At 40.5% G+C, this 15754-nt stretch overlaps 1 protein-coding gene across 1 annotated transcript in view; it reads left to right on the top strand.

The window, feature by feature from the left end:
- LOC124596038 (parathyroid hormone/parathyroid hormone-related peptide receptor-like) overlaps positions 1–15754 on the top strand; it is a gene marked incomplete at its 3' end in the record, with an annotated part of 626364 nt that overhangs the window by 312365 nt on the left and 298245 nt on the right. The window contains exon 2 of the mRNA XM_047135010.1: positions 9476–9524. The remainder of the gene's footprint in view (positions 1–9475; positions 9525–15754) is intronic.

The raw sequence follows: 15754 nt of genomic DNA, 5'->3' as shown, positions 1-15754 counted from the left end.
TCCTCTTGTGATTCTTGAACAGAGTATTCATTACTACCATCTGAAATTTGTCACAGAACTGAAGCAGTCTTTCGCCTCTCTCATTCCCAGTACTAAGCCATATATACTCTCTTATACTTTGCTTGAACTCCTTCCCCTAAAGACAGCATTTCAATCTCCACTGCTTATTAGAGTTTCATCTCCCTTTACGTGCTGAATGAGCCTTTCAATAACTTCATATACTTTCTGTATCATTTCTTCTTCGGCTTGTGACGTCGGCGTATACACCCGAACTGTCGTTGTCGGTGTTGGTTTGCTATCGATTCTGATGAGACAATCTTATCACTAAAACTCTTCACAGTAACTCACTCTCGTCTTGCCTACGTATTCATTATGATTCCTACCCTAGTTATGCCATTAACTGATCCCCGCTGTACGTAGATATACCACGTTACTTCTATAAAGTGAGTATACAGTGATATAACATGTAGAATAAGCAGTCTCGGGGCAGTGAATATCACGTAACGTCTGAAATGGTTTGCTAAGAGTATTGAATCGACCGATTAACTGATCTCCAAGACTGAATAGATTACGGAGGAGGCTCGAGTTAATTACCATAATGTGTTAGCTGAAGTAGCGGTTGCTAGTAGGCGTGTTCATAACTCTACCTTCCCCCCAGCAATCGGAGCCTGAGAACCAATTTGGATATGCGTTGTCCCTTTGATGTAGCACGCTTAATTGAGTAAACGTCAGCTGCAGTCGGCGAGCAGGATCCGTGACAGATCAGATACAGCCACATCGGACTGAACTGACAGCTACAGAACAGACCTGACAGCGAAAGTCCCGCAAATACGCTGGCGGAAATGGGAATTTTAACGTCATTGAACCTTGATAGAAAGCTACGAATCTCGAAGTACAGTATTTTCTTGAATGGGAAATAAGTTGATTAAAATTTCATCCGTACACTGTCTCAATTTCAATTCAAGAAAACGCCATTCCTACAGATAATAATGGTGAAGGTAACTGGAAGTATTCAGTATTAGATCGCAACCCAGCATGAGCAGAGGACGTGCACATGCACATTATCGGCATCTTTCAGACTTTGAGGAAGGCTCAGTCATTAGCAAGATGTACACGGGAGTATGGTACTGACAGATCACACAGTTAATTGACTATATTGCAATGAGTGGAGAACGAATCTTGACGACGTGAACTGAGAGCAATAGCGTGACCAGAAGAGAGATACTGGTTCTTCCTGAAGGATAACAACACGAGAAGATCTTATGCTTGTTCGACTGCCTCTGACCAATAGATAGGTGACATCACCTGAAATGGCGGCGGAGAATAAATGCACAGTGTCACCACAAAGTGTTGGGGACTGGCAACTGCATGCTGGGCTGAGATCTCGAGTTCCCATGCGTCGTTTACCCCTGAAATCACACCAAGGAGGACAGAGACTTGCATGTCGCAGAGTCAGTGTCAACTGGCAATTGGCTGGCATTCTGTGGTGTTCAGTGATGAGCTTCGCTTCAGTTCTTGGCGATCAGACCGACACCAGTGTGTCCGTGGACGATATGGTTAAAGGTCACTGAAAGGAGAGATTGTGAAGACCCATACCAAACCAACACCTGAGACCTCAATGTGGGAAACTGTTGGATAGAACAACAAGGATTATGTGGCAGGTGTTGAAACGAGGTTGCCTAAAGCCCGCCAGTACGTGGCATGGTTGGTAAACTCTACTGACTTATCTTTCATGAACTGTTCGTGATAATGATACCTAATAGCACACTACAGCTGGGAATGGCGCGCCACATACTGCTGTTCACACCACAAACGCTCTGAGGAATGTACAGATCCTAACTGATCTTTCTTCTTCATTACTTACGTAATGGGAAGACAGTAATACCACTTCCAACTGGACTAGTCGTGTTACAGTTTAGAATTTAGAAAGGATAGGTAATCCAATCCACTACTACAATCTGAATTCAAAAGAGCTTTGGAGGACTTAAGACTGAATAAGGCAGAAGGGACAGATAACATTCTATCAGAATTTCTGTAGTCATTGGGGGATGTAAAAAACAAAAGACTTTTCACGTTGCCGTGTAGAATGTATGAGTCTGGGGACATATCATCTGATCGTCGGCGAAAATATCATCCACACAGTTCTGATGATCGCAAGAGCTGACAAGTGCGAGAAGTATCGCACATTCAACTTAACAGCTCATGCATCCAAGTTGCTTTTATTAATAATATACAGATGAATGGAAAAGAAAACTGAGTATATGTTAGATGACGATAAGTTTGGTTTTAGGAAAGGTAACGGCACCAGAGAGGCAATCCTGACATTGTGGTTGATAATGGAAGCAAGATAAGTTCATAGGATTTGTCGACCTGGAAAAAGATTCGAGAATGTAAAACGGTGCAAGATGTTCGAAATTCTGAGAAAACGGGGTTAGCTACATGGAGAAACGAGTAATGTAGAATATGTTTAAGAGCCAAGAGGGAATAATAAGAACGAAGTGCTCGGATTAAAAAAGGTGTAAGACGGGGTTGTAGTCTTTGACCCCTACTGTTCAATCCATACATCAAAGAAGCAATGATGGAAATAAAAGAATACCAGAGGTTGAAAATTCCGCTCCAGTTGTAAATTTCTTTTATTATCACACGACCGGTTTGGTGTGACAATAAAAGAAATTTACAGCTGAAGCGGTATTTTCAACCTCCGGTATAAAGCTCAGTTGCGGATGTTCGTCCAACAGGATTGTTTGTAATAAACGAAAGGTTTAGGTGTGGAAATAAAATTCAAGGTAAAAGGTATCAGTGATGTGATTCGCTGATGACGTTGCTGTCTTGAGTGAAAGTGGAGTAGAATTACATGATCTGCTGAATGAAATGAACGGTCTAGTTGGTATAGGATATGGACTGAGAGCAAACTGAAGAAAAACGAAAGCAGTGAAAAGTAGCAGAAATGAGAAATGCAAGAAACAGGATTGTTGGTCTTGGAGAAGATGAAGCAATTTTGCGTCCTGGGCAGCAAAATAACCAATGACAGACGGGACAAGGAGGACATCAAAAGCGGGCTAGCACTGGTGAAGAGGACATTTCTTGTCAATAGAAGTTAATAGTATCAAACATAGGCCTCAATCTGAGGAAGAAATTTCTGAGAATGTACGTTTGGAGCACAACATTGTATGGTAGTAAAACAGGGACTGTGGGAAAATCAGAAGAGAATCGAAGCATTTGATATGCGGTACTACAGACGAATGTTGAAAATTAGGCAAACCGATATGGTAAGTAATGAGGAGTTCTGCGCAGAATCGGAATGGAGAGGAATATGTAGAAAACACTGACAAGGAGAATGGGCAGGATAGTAATACGTCAGTTAAGACATCAGAGAATGACGTCCATGTTACTAGAAGTAGCTGTAGAGGATAAAAATCTAGACGAAGACAGAAATTGGAATACAGCCAGCAAATAATCAAGGACGTAGGTTACAAGTGCTACTCTGAGGTGCAGAGGTTGCACAGAAGAAGAATTTGTGGCGGGCCGCATCAAACCATTCAGAACACTGATGACTCAAAGAAAATGAAGCAATTTGTTTATGTTGCACCCTCACCTACTTACGAAACCAATCAAAGTATCTTTCAGACCTTTCATAGCAACAGTTCCATAGTTTGCAAATAGAAAAATTCAATAATGTATCTCGCTCAGTGGAAGATCATTGATGCACATCATGGAAATTAGTGGACCACAAACGGTGAACTGAGGCATTATCAAGATTACCCGACCACATGTGTTTCGGTTGCAAGCAACTAACAACTCCGTGTTCTCCGTTTTTTTCTTCTTATACTCTAACGGAGTCATTTTTGTACTTTAGTCTCATATTCATAATCTTATAATTTTTTCCTCAGTCCACCTCCCACCCCCCCTCCCCCCGAATGCAATCGATAAATCAAATACCATACCTAATGTCTTCAATTTTTCAGTTCGTTATGTGATAAGAATAAGTGCACTCCATCAGCAGACGGCGCTTTGCGGAATTTATGTAGCATAAGATCCTTTCCCCCCACCTCCTCCAATCCACTCTCTACCCAAATTGCGCCACAAGAAAAGAAGGGACTAATATTAGGCTTTAACGTCCCGACGATTACGACGTCATTAGTGACGTAGCAGGAACAATGAGCAGGAACTCGGACGTTTCCTATTTCAAAGAAATCATTCCATCGTTTCATAAAGATATTTAAGGAAACTGCGAACACTTAAATGAGGGTGCCGATATGCGGATGGGAATGTTGAAGGATAGCTCTCGTAAAGTAGCTCTCCTAATGTACATCTTCTTCCTTAAAGCGTCTCCCATTATCATCGGTTGAATAATTCTGTGGCGCTCTCTCGTGTTAGATGTTGAATCCAACACTAAAAGCGCCCCTGAAGTTCTCTCCGCTATTCCATTGGTAGGGGCCTCAGGTTGACAGAAGCTCGAAAGTTTTTCGGCTTTGACCTTCGCAAACGACCTTCTTAGTGGTAGAGAGACTCTTCTTAAGTACTCTTCGAAAGAATCACTAACTGACATGTGCGAATGACATTACGTTTGTTTCTATCTGTGTACAGATACTTCGACCATCATCGTTGTTTCAATAATCCACAAGTGGACCTCGATGTTTGAGAAACGCATCTCGACATCTTTCGCGTAAGTTGAAGGGGAAAGTATTACTGATGCGATACGATATGGAACTAACTTACTTAAATTCGTATCACTTCTCCTGAAGTAACCCCAGGGAAAATATATCTGCCTCTCCTGAGTGTATAATCCTTTTCATTACAATGGGTGGTTGTAATTAAAACGAGAGTGTTCCGAGTACTTCATTGCGGGCTATGTACATCGCAGGACCTTGAAACATCGTAGGTATGTTCATTAATCACAGCGCTCGCAGAGTATGCTGAAAGAATATTTATTCCATTTTCTCTCACGGAGTGAAATTATGACGCTGTCAACTGACGGTGTGTGTCATGGGCGCAGGAAAAGAGGAGCAACGAAGATGCACATTATAAAGGTAGTGCGGACACGTTTCTTAATGTATGGTCACAAATTAAAAGTGTTCTGTATGGTCTCCTAATTGAGCAATATGGTGCGTTCGTAACACGGCATAGTCGACAATTGTTCGCCCAAATTTCGCAGTAATCAGAGCGTCGTGTCATCGTGTAAGGGATCCAGTAATAGACTCAGAATTTAAAAGAGATTTGGAAGACTTAAGATCGGATAAGGCAGAAGGGACAGATAACATTCCATCAGAATTTCTAAAATTATTGCAGGAAGTGATAACAAAACTTCTATTCACGTTGGTGTGTGGGGTATATGGGTCTGGCGATATACTATCCGACTTTCAGAAGAACATCATCCACACAATTCCGAAGATGGCAGGAGCCAACAAGTGCGAGATTTATCGTTCTATTAGCTTAACAGCTCATGAATCCAAGCTGCTGATGATAACAACATACAGAAAAATGCAAAAGAAAATTGAGGATGTGTTAGGCGACTTGTTTGGCCTTAGGAAAGGTAAAGGCACCAGAGAGGCAGTTCTAACGTTTGCGGTTGATAACGGAAGCAAGCCTAAAAAAAAAAAAATGAAGAGACGTTAATAGGATTTGTCGACCTGGAAAAAGCGTTCCACAATGTAAAACTGTGCAAGATGTTAGAAATTCTGAGAAATACGAGGGTAAGCAGTAGGGAGGGACGGGTAGTGTGCAATACGTACAAGAACCAAGAGGGAATAACAAGAGTGGGTGACCAAGAACTAAGTGCTCGAAATAAGAAGCGTGTAACACAGGGACGTAGTCTTTCGCCCTTACTATTCAATCTATTCGTCGAAGAAGCCATGATGTAAATAAAAGGAAGATTTAGCAGTGGAATTAAAATTCAAGGTGAAAGGATATTAATGATACGATTCGCTGATGACATTCGCTGAGTGAAAGTGAAGAATAATACGTGATTTGCTGAATGGAACGAGCATTCTAATGACTGGAGAATATGGACTGAAAGTAAATCGAAGAAACACCAAAGTAACACCTGATAACATATTCCTATAACTAATTTAGTAACATTTTTATGTAAACCTTGTTTCTTCATACACACACACGCACACACACACAAACAAACAAAAACAAATTGGTTAGATTGTGGCACATGCATAGTGCATAAAATTTTAGGTGATTTGCATCTACATATTCTACTTTCCTTTTGTTTTTATTCACTCCAGAGAATTGTATTTCATCAATATTAATTTACTTTAAAGTGTATTTTCGTCAAAAATTACTTGACTGATTGTTTTTCATGGACTGCACTGTAGCTTGTATTTTACATGTTCATATTTTACTTAGTTATCGTTAATAAAGTTTAATATTTCCTGTTTAGAAATTAGAATGCTCATAGTCAGAGCAAATCATTGTGGAAAATAATAATATCGAGGTAACTGTGATAAATAGTATTTCATAAGATAAAAATAATATTTACAATATTAAGAAATAGACCTCACTAGAGCTAAAATGTCTGACAAGATAGAATCTGATAGTTCGAGAGGCTAACAGAAAAGTGCTAGAACAACAGAGAGCGCAAAATTGGTTACGAATCGTAATTTATAGTAGTAACAGAGATGTTAATGCCGTGTAGATCACAGTAAGCTTGGCATTAACACTCAGACAACTAGCGTTACGTGATCGTTGCAGTTCATGCAAAATATATCTTTCCTTTGACATAAATAATTAATTATTTCTACCGAGTCATGGGAGGCGTTATTTCACAATTGGCAGTTATGATTTTCAGTAGTAAAATATGTCAAAGCATGTATGACATGTTATACATCTGCGACAATTTCTGTATTTCCATTGATTCAACGGTTTTTCTGTTTTGATCTTATTTAGTTTCACATTGTCATATTGTCCACTTTTATATGTTGTAAAGCTGCCACTGAAGATGGTTAAAGACCGAAACCAGTAGCAGAAGAAATATCGTTATCAGAGACTGCACAGTGTTATGCATTTTGTAAAATATTATTATTCCTCATTAGTCTCCATATACTAATAGTTCCTTCACATGTCATCATTAGTAAACTGTACACAAGAAGTTGAAAATCCATTATCCATTTTTCATTAGCACTAAAACCATCACTACCCCAGATGACCTCAAAGCATCATTAATCACTTCATTTCTACAACCGCATCTGGTAACCACTTCCAGTTACATTAACCCTTCTTTCCACCAAAGATTCCTTTTCCAACTTACCTAATCAGCAGGAGTTGCGGTCATATCAAATAGCATTGACTGCAGACAGAAAAGAGCAAAACAAAAATTGAAGAGCACAGTAGGAATAGAACTGTATAGGAAAGAGTCAGGTTAGAGTGTACCAGAAAATAAGAATGGACATACCCAGGTGATAAAGGCATCACTCGTTAAGTGGTGTGGCTATCAAAGTCAGCGGATCCCCAACCTCGTTTTACTCTTACTGTCACTGTAAATATCTCTTCAGGTCAACAATGTTCCTTAATCCCAAATGTTTTCCAGATTTCCATTATTCAAGTCCGTAAGCATTTGGCTGTGGCTTTTCTACTACACTAAAAGGACTCTATCATGCATAAACTTCTTTGTTTGTGAAATTCCACCAATTCACACAATAAATTGTTGGTTCTTCACATCAACTCACAAGAGAAAAAACTTACTGCTTCATTCTTCAAATGCTTGATTACCTCCTCAAAATACTCTAGATATTGCGCCCATGCAATATGCTTTCTATGGAAGTATGTTCTACACGACATATTAAGCTCTTTCATAATACGCTCACACACATTACCTTGAGGAAAGTCTGCTGAAATTTTAATATGTTCAATATTTTTACTTTCTAAACACTCATTGAACCTTTCCACAAAAAATTGTGGACCATTATCTGGTAATATGGCTTTAGGTTCTCTGACTGTAATAAAGTAGTCCTTTTACAGTTTACTTTCTAATACTTTTGCATTTGCTTTTCTACTGGATTATAATTTTACAAATTTGATAACCCTATTAAGTAGCGCAAAAGCATTTTCACACCCTCCTCTTGTTACAAGAAAAGGACCGAACAAGTTCACAGCCATTAGACCAAGTTTGCTTTGCTGTTCCACACTATACATTGCAGCAAAAATATGCACACCCTCTTTGTATAACAATGAATTCTCATTCTAACCCCCTTCTTTTACACTTCTAGATAATGTATCAGTAATTCCATTTTCAGATTGTGTAATGTACTTAGTCCCAATATCATACTGCTCAACACGTAAGGCCCACCTAGTTAATCAATGCCGTATGATCACTCTACACAATCACTTTGCACCCCAGCAAATACTGATGAAATTTTTGCAGACAAAATATAATAGCCAAAGCCTTCTTTTCTGATAGGCAATACTTCCTCTCTGATTGCTGAAAAGATCTACTAGCGAAAACTACAGTTTTGTGAACCTCTTCCTCTCCTTCCTTATTCACTTGAAACAATTCTACACCAATTCCATACCCACGTGCGTTCGTCATCAAACAAAAAGGCTTAGTGAAGTCCAGATGGTGAAGTGTTTCACTGTTACATAAAGCTTCACACATAATAAGAGTGCAGCAGATGTTCTTAACCAACCACACATGTGCTTCGCTAGTACAAAGAATATTCCACTCCTATGTGTCATTCATTTCCATGTAAGCAAAAAAACGAGGAGCACAGTCACGGCGTTGTGGCCTATCTTGGGGCTTCATTTGCTGCGCATTCTGAATGTTGTGTGGATACCAGTGTAAAATGCGACGAAAATTTTTTTGAACAGGTGACCAGGGCAAAGACTGTTCCTGCGACATAGCTCGAGTACTGGCTGCAGAATTGGAATCATGTGATGTAGCTACAGAAACGACAACAACCTGTGCCATGGAGTCGCCTTCCTCTCCTTGCTGCACCACCTCGTTCACCTGACACTTATTATTTCTTGATCCTTTGCTGCAGCCCATTTATTGTCATGGGGCCTCTTCACACGTGTTCTGTCGGCGACATTTCCGCAATACAGTGCTTTCATATCTGTCTTTCTGACTAAACAACTTTACCTGTAGTGCATGGTCTTTCCTCTCAATAGCTATTGCGTTTCTTAACTCTTTACACCAACAGTCACTTCGCAAAAGAAATCGACATGCTTTCTAAGTGACAAACACAGCATACTAATGTCAAAACAGGAAACCTTTCAAATTATTATTTCTTACAGCCTGGTGGCAGAAAGAAAAACTATTTTTTTCAGCATACTCCTTGAGTGAACCGATCAATGAACTTACCTACGATGTATAAATCCCGCACTGCAACACTGGGAACACTTTTAATTTAATTGTAAGCATCCTGTACTATTCGTTTCGTCGCCCTGTATTGGCGTGTTAATTGTCATAACATTTCGTGGTTGTATGCGCTTTACAAAACACTTATAATAGTTATTTCTGTTTTTATTGTAGGCTGGGTCGTGCACCTTAAGGCAGACGTCTCCAGTTCTTATTTGACGAGGTAAGTGTTAAACACAATAATCACTGTTGAATGTATGTTCGATAGTTACATATGACAATTTCCACTCTCAAAGCCGTTCACTTTATGGAACGAACCGCAATCTCTTCCTCACGGTCTCAAGGCGACTACAGCTTGTAGTATTTGTAAAGGACTGTCGCATCACCGTTGCGATTCTTAACTGATATATTACACAAAATTACAGCGTGATGTCATCACAAGAGGACTTACAGTAAATCACCTCTTGACGGGTTATTCAGTGACATATTTTCGTATTCATGTGAAGTTGTTTAAGATGAGCTTTTGAGATCAGATAGGGGTGACGGCGGCTTAAATTTTCTACTTTACAATTATCCGCTAACGTACCTGCTCGCTCTGTATGTCTGATGTCAATCTCTAAGACATAAAAATTACAAAGGAAATGTTATTACGACTGCTAAAACGGTACATTCAGTAATTTGACAATGATAGGTGCACTTTGATTCACCATTCTCAAAACACGGCTGTAGGGCACTTGTGTATGGTGCACGCAAGGTCAGGATGTAATCTGATACCCTGACCCTGCAGATTGGGCAACTGCATGTCAGGAAAATGAAGGTTACTCATTCGCTGTGCTATCTCCACTACACATAATGACCCCATCACCTTTTTCTTCGCGCCTTCACCACCCTCCCCACCCTTCTGTCTGGACCAGTGGAAATAGAGTCTTGCAGTGAGCCATATCATTTGTGCTCAGTTCATTGACGCCATAGGCTCTGGTCTGCCTGAGATCAAAGGGTCGGTAGTTTTTTGCAAGTAATAACTGATATACAACGTATTTCCTATATATTAACAATATAATTCAAAGTTTTTGCAATCTATTTTTTGTTTTCTTCAGTAGATGTTTTATTAATGACATTTTTCTTCCTTACAACAATTACTTTAGTTCCAGTTTTATTATCAACACTTTTCAAAATATTTTTGAACCCATAATTTTTTATTTCAATAGAGAATTTATATACGTATACATGTCTATTTACTAATACTAGTAGGTACAGAGATACTGATATACAGAGAATTACTAATATTTTAAACTACAACGGTGTGCTGAAACAAAACGCCTCCGAATATTTTATGTGAAAACTCATAAATATTTTTCAAATGTACCAAAGGTTATTAATCTTCAACATCTTCATCATTCTACATTCTTATTTCTCAAAATAGTTGCCCTGACGACGAACACATTCCTTCCAACAAGAGACAGTTTATTGATACCTTCACTGCAGTATTTTTAACTCTGTTGACAAAGTCACAATCTCCATCAAAACGTCACCTCTGCTTGCACTGCCTCTTCACTATTTAAGCAAAGTCCTCGAAGGTTTGTTTTAAGTCTTGGGAACGTATGAAAATCGGATGGAGCCAAGTCGGGACTAAATGGAGGATAATCGATGACAGTGAACCCAAGGTGTCGGATCGTTGCATACGTCACAGCTCTTATGTGTGATCCATCACTGTCATGCTGAAGGATAGTGTGCTCCATGTGTGGATGAACACTTTGAACTTGAAATTCGATTACAGCTCATTCTTTCTCACCCACTGACATAATGATGTTACACACAGTCATGTTACACGCTGCAGTTTGGAGACCTCTAGAGGCAGAGGGCTACAAACGTGTAGACATAAGGAATAACGTTCTAGAATTGTAATAACGTTTGTTTTATTTAAAAGCTTTGGGACTTTCACATACAAAATTCGAAGGCATTAGTTTTCAGCATGTCCTCATTACATTAGCAAAGAAGAATCTATAAACTACATTTCCCATGGCAAACAAAATTTAATTAATAATTTTTGATTGGTTCTTCAAATTCTTAATAAAATTAATATTTTTCTTTTTACAACAGTGTTTCCTGTTTTCTATACACTTGTCATTCTTTTATCCAACATACAGAGTCTTTTACTAGGTGAATCGAACTTTAATCTTACCAACTGGCACAACTAACAGCGTGGGAAGAAAATACAACACACTCACGGACACACAATAACTCTCACAATTATTCATAGTACAATTGTATATAGGGTGAATCAGCTGTCCGTATTGATGGATTTTGTGAAACCTGCAATGTCTTCAATCCCATGCTGGAGATATTCATATTCTCTCCCTCACTATGTACAAAGTAGGGTCGGATGAAATGCAAACAGTGCAGAACACTCTGCATTTCCATTTCGTACCCAAATTTTTAGAAAATAAATCCAAACAAAATCTTGCATTAGATCCGCAATCGTAAGGCGATAAACATCTACACGAAGCTGGTGCAATAGCCCATACACTTGATACATTAGAACATGCATTTTAACACTAGCCTACGCCATGGTCATAGGTCTTCTACATTTTCTCGGAGTGGTTTTCAGTGCATTCCAACTAAAACTGTTCTAATATGCCTAATAATGTTGCAGTATGTAGGGGTCTATGGCAGTTGTATCTTGACAGCTTGTCTCTAGAAAGTTCCGTCTTTACACTATTAAAGCATGTATGTGTAGTATCATCCCTCTCCTACACCTGCTGGTTACATTAAAGTCATACAGTTTCGGTTACGCCACCTTTAAAATGTTTTCCTTCTTAAGTGTATGTGCAGTGTCGTCCATCTCCTATGTGTCGAGTGTTTACATTAAATTCCTACAGATTATATCGCAAATTTCGATTACTCACTCTATATATTACTGATACCCCACATTCCCATTTCAAATCTGCAATTTTTCCATATTTCCTTCCATTTTAAGATATTGTCCATATTTTCCTAATTTTTTTTATATTTCCCATATTTTAAATATTTATTCCACATCAGATGTGTAAATGGACAAGAATATTTGTGCTTATGTTGCTTACACACCTTTCAACAGCAATAATGATTAGATCCCTCCCACCAACCCATAGATAATCTACAAAGCGTCTACAGGATCATTATTCCTCTTCTTTCCTCAAATGTCAACATAGAAAGAAAAACTTACATCAACACACAATGCTAAATCCAGCTTTTATACACTCGTGAACCGAAACATTATGACCAACTAAGTAATAACTTCTTGGGCTATACCTGGGACGCAATGCGTCACCGATTCTACCTCATGGTTATACAGGAAAGTGGCATCAGATTTCTATTCAAAGGTCATGTAATGTCCGTAAACAATGGGCTGTTCATTTGTGAGTGCGTCGTTGGTGCCTTATAGCCACCCAGATGAGTTGCATTCGATTCACATCAGGCGAATTTGGTGGACAGGGTATCAACGTAAGTTCACCATCATGCTCCTCAAAACACTGTAGCGCTGTTCTGGCTTTGAGGCCAGATGACATCACTGTCGGGGAAGACATTAAGCACGGAGGGTGCAGGTGGTCTGCAGCTGTCAGCGTATCTTCGATTACTACCGCTGTCCCATACGAGCGCAGCGGAATGTCACCCATAGCATAATACTGTTCCCACGGCCTGCGTCCTTGCAGCAATGAACTTTTCGAACTGCCGTTCGCGTGGATGACGGCATTTGTAGAGACGAACATCGACCTGATATAGCAAAAACGTGATTTATCGGACGAGGTGACACGTTTTCATTGATCCCCGGTTCTTTCTCAACGATCCCGTGACCACTGCAATCTTAATTATCGATGTCGTTCGGCCAACATGTGAACACGTAGGGTCATCTGCTGCGGAGCCCCAGATTCAACAATGTACTATGAAGGATGTGCTCTGAAACACTTATGCGTGCACCATCATTGTGCTCTTTCGGTAGAGACGTCACAGATCACCACCTGTCCTAATTTACACAGCAGGCAGGCAAGCCTCCGAATCCCACTTTATGTGAAGGACAGATTGTGGACAGTTGGGAATGTAGGTCTCACGGGAGGCGTGCAAGGGATAAGTCCTTGCAGTCGCGCTATTCACCTGTGTCCTCGGTGGCTCAGATGGACACAGCGTCTCCCATGTAAGCGGGAGATACCGGGTTCTGGCCCCGGTCGGGGCACACATATTCAGCTGTCCCCATCGAGTTATATCAACAACACCAGTCGGCAGCTGAGGGCTTCGATTAATTCTCATTTACTCTAGAGAAGCTGCACGGTCATCAATGGTATCTGTTCTTTCGAGAACAATTACTATCTTCATACATAGTTAGAGGCTACCCAGCCATTGACCTTCGTCGGTGCGAATGCGCACAGGTTGCCCGAACTCTTACGGGAATCGTCACCTTAGTTGGGCTGAGTGATGAGTGGATGAGCAAATATCGATTAGGAACATTACGTACGTAGATTGTGAACAGTTGGGAATGTGGGTCTCACGGGGAAGCGTGCAAGTCATAATTCCTTGCAGTCGTGCTATTCATCTCTGTCCTCGGTGGCTCAGATGGCTAGAGAGTCTGCCATGTAAGCAGGAGATCCCGGCTTCGGGTCCCGGTCGGAGCACACATATTCAGCTGTCCCCATCGAGGTATATCAACAACACCTGTCGGCAGCTGAGGGTTTCAATTAATTATCATGTTTTCTGTGAAGGGTCGTGGACGTCCAGCCACTTACCACCCAGTGGTAGTTTCACTGTCATTCTACCACTTCCCTAGATGTTCACTACAGAAACACGTGAACATTCGACCAGCTACGCCGTTTTCGAGATACTCGTTCACAGGTCCTGGGTAATAATAATATCACCTTTGTCAAAGTGGCTTATGTTAGTATATTTCCCCATTTGCGGCCCGTGTCGTCCCTAGAATTATTCCCCATCCGTTTACCTATACACTTTGCGTACCGTGTTACGTTCCGGCAACGCCACCAGGCGACATTCGACCTCGCGGTGGGCAGTGTTCAAAATGTCAAAATGTTTTGGCTTATCATTGTTTATCCACTAAAACACACACAAAGATTACGCTGGAATGCTAGCTTTAGATATCTTAAATTTTGTTTCGTGTTTACTGACTTTTTTTTTACGAGATCTGCCTTCTTGATCTAACAACGACGGCATCCACATTTGTACTCACTCATATGTTGATAGAGCAGAACACAGTCCAACCATGGCTGTCAAAGAGTAATGTATACGCTAAAGACATACTATGAACGATGTTCTTCGAAACACTTATGCGTGCACTGAACACAGTCCAAAACTATGGCTGTCGAAGCTTAATATATACTGTAAAAATACAATATATATGTGACGGATGGGTAGGAGAGGGATGACACCACATGTATCTAGAGACCTGGTGTCAAGACGAAACTGCCGTACGCCCCTACACGTGAGACATAGTTCATCATCAATCTACATCTACATGTAAATTTATACTCCGCAAGCCACCCAACGGTGTGTGGCGGAGGGCACTTTACGTGCCACTGTCATTACCTCCCTTTCCTGTTCCAGTCGCGTATGGTTCGCGGGAAGAACGACTGTCTGAAAGCCTCCGTGCGCGCTCTAATCTCTCTAATTTTACATTCGTGATCTCCTCGGGAGGTATAAGTAGGGGGAAGCAATATATTCGATACCTCATCCAGAAACGCACCCTCTCGAAACCTGGCGAGCAAGCTACACTGCGATGCAGAGCGCCTCTCTTGCAGAGTCTGCCACTTGAGTTTGCTAAACATCTCTGTAACGCTATCACGGTTACCAAATAACCCTGTGACGAAACGCACCGCTCTTCTTTGGATCTTCTCTATCTCCTCCGTCAACCCGATCTGGTACGGATCCCACACTGATGAGCAATACTCAAGCATAGGTCGAACGAGTGTTTTGTAAGCCACCTCCTTTGTTGATGGACTACATTTTCTAAGGACTCTCCCAATGAATCTCAACCTGGTACCCGCTTTACCAACAATTAATTTTATATGATCATTCCACTTCAAATCGTTCCGCACGCATACTCCCAGATATTTTACAGAAGTAACTGCTACCAGTGTTTGTTCCGCTATCATATAATCATACAATAAAGGATCCTTCTTTCTATGTATTCGCAATACATAACATTTGTCTATGTTAAGGGTCAGTTGCCACTCCCTGCACCAAGTGCCTATCCGCTGCAGATCTTCCTGCATTTCGCTACAATTTTCTAATGCTGCAACTTCTCTGTATACTACAGCATCATCCGCGAAAAGCCGCATGGGACTTCCGACACTATCTACTAGGTCATTTATATATATTGTGAAAAGCAATGGTCCCATAACACTCCCCTGTGGCACGCCAGAGGTTACTTTAACGTCTGTAGACGTCTCTCCATTGATAACAACATGCTGT

This window comes from Schistocerca americana, chromosome 1 (assembly GCF_021461395.2).
Source record: "Schistocerca americana isolate TAMUIC-IGC-003095 chromosome 1, iqSchAmer2.1, whole genome shotgun sequence".
Taxonomy (NCBI): domain Eukaryota; kingdom Metazoa; phylum Arthropoda; class Insecta; order Orthoptera; family Acrididae; genus Schistocerca; species Schistocerca americana.
This window is presented reverse-complemented; position numbering and strand designations above follow the sequence as displayed.